The sequence below is a fragment of the Eriocheir sinensis genome, unplaced genomic scaffold, assembly GCF_024679095.1.
Source record: "Eriocheir sinensis breed Jianghai 21 unplaced genomic scaffold, ASM2467909v1 Scaffold630, whole genome shotgun sequence".
In the NCBI taxonomy this organism is placed as follows: Eukaryota; Metazoa; Arthropoda; class Malacostraca; order Decapoda; family Varunidae; genus Eriocheir; species Eriocheir sinensis.
The window spans coordinates 199,241-201,323 of NW_026111977.1; the positions used below are offsets into that span (position 1 = coordinate 199,241).

The 2,083-nt window shown below is 47.4% G+C and overlaps 1 pseudogene; it reads right to left on the minus strand.

Annotated features, from left to right (window-relative positions):
• Positions 1-211: 211 nt before the first annotated feature.
• Positions 212-1,838, minus strand: LOC126993549 (hemocyanin-like; annotated as a pseudogene).
• Positions 1,839-2,083: the final 245 nt, after the last annotated feature.

A 2,083-nucleotide genomic window follows, 5' to 3' on the forward strand; every position in this document is an offset into this window, starting at 1 on the left:
TACTTCTCAAAAATACTGACAGTACAAATGACAGCTATAAAATTAAGAGTGACTAATAAAAATTATAAAAATGATAACCATTTAAAATGGAGAAATTTAGTTGGCAAGTTCAACAAACATATAGTATCACTGGAAGATAACATAACTAGCAACAGTGCTACTTGGTGACATTAATGAGATGAAATAAGATAAAGATATAGCATATCGGCTATTAGTAGTCTCTGCTTTGGTTTTCTGTGTTGTGTAAAAAGTTTTGGTTTTGTCTTATTTCTGTATAATCACAGTGCTCCCTGAAGATGTTGTCGATGCGCTTGTGCAGCCCCCAGGCGGCGGGGTCACAGGGGTATAGCTCCATGTGGGCGACCACGCCAGGGGGCAGGTCGTATTTGTCCTTGGGGTCAACCTGACGGTCGAGCATGGTGCAGGCCAGGGTGGTGAGGTTGCCGTAGTGCTTGCGGTTGGGGCTGTAGTAAGACGACTGGATGATGTCACCCAGGACTGCGATGCCGTTGTCATTTTCAATATTGATCTTTTCTCCCTGGTCGCTCTCCACATAGCCGTGGGCAATGGCGTCGTTGATGCGGTCCACCATGTGGATAAGTTCGTGGATTTTGCCGACCCTGTGGACGTCCTGCAGCTGGAAGTCGTCGTTGCGGATGGGGAAGGGAGCGCCGAACTTGTAGGTGGTCTGGGGAGCAAAGCCCTCGTGCAGCAGCTCGTCCAGTTTCAGCTCCTCGAGGAGGGGCATGTAGTTGGAGATGCGCTCGGCGTCGTAGCGGCTGAGGAGCTGGTGGTGGGCGTAGAAGAAGTTCTCTCCCTTCCTGTCAATGCGGTAGCCGTAGGTGTCCTTCCACCAGAATGGGTTTTCCAGGTGGATCATGAAGTGGTGAGTGTCAATGCCGAGGTCCTCACGGTAGTAGGCGACTCTCTGTTCCATGTCGTGGAGGTTGACAGTGAAGATGTTCTGGAAGACCATGTTCCTCAGCTTCATCTCGTTAACCTCGTCGGCTTGCCCGATGACCTGGGCCTTGGTGAAGTAGTGGGGCTTGACTTCGTAGACGGCTGGCAGCACGACGTGCTGTGAGAGGGAGTGTTTGATGGCATGGTAGGCGGCGTACAGGAATTCCTCCTCGTTGACTCGCTCCTGAAGTAGGCGGCGTTGCTGGAGACGTAGTTCCAGTCCTTGCACTGCATGAACACCTCGAACAGCATGACTGCCTCCTCCAGGTGGCGTTTGTTGGTGGCGGTAGCCCAGTGCTTCTTCTCCAGCAATCGTTTGTTTGTTAACTTGTCCACGAGCTTCTCGACATGCAGGTATCCGCCACTGGGTTGAAGGTCATGGCCTTCTGCTGCAAGTTGCTGTCGCGGATCGGCTCGAAGATCTTGTAGAAGGCGTAGTTCACGTCACGTTGTATCTGCTAGTCATCTGTCGTGAATCAAATATTGATATATACATTTAATTAGCTACAGGATTTTTAATAATCCTGTGCTAGTATTTAAAGTGTTACCTAAAAGAACGTTCTCTGATGATTTTACACTGTGTGTATAAGAAATTATTACATTTATTTCCAATTTTTCAATAATGCGATAATAAAAAATCAAAGCACATTAGTGTGTGTGTGTGTGTGTGTGTGTGTGTGTGTGTGTGTGTGTGTGTATGTGTGTGTGCGCATTCCTTCAGGCTATGTAAATTTGTGGAAGAGAAAAATATTTAAAACAAGAACATCACCACATATGCACTATAGTTTACCTGCTGGGGCATCCGACATAAACCCAACGCCGGGCCAGGCAGCGGCGGCGCCGAGGGCCACGAGAGCAAACACAACCAGGACCTTCATGCTGGAGCTAGTGCTGCCTCTGCTAACCTGCTGCCGTCTTATATACCCAGCGGGCCACGGGGGGTGCGCGATAACTGTTTCCACTTGGATGCCTTAGTAACAAATTTGTTTTATTTTTTGTAATCCTCTTACGTTGCTGATTGTTTACTGCTACTTGATGACTTATGTATGTATGTCAACAGGTATAAATGTGTTTGTTTAAGAATGTACGTATGTATGTATGTTTCTATGTATAAATATATGTC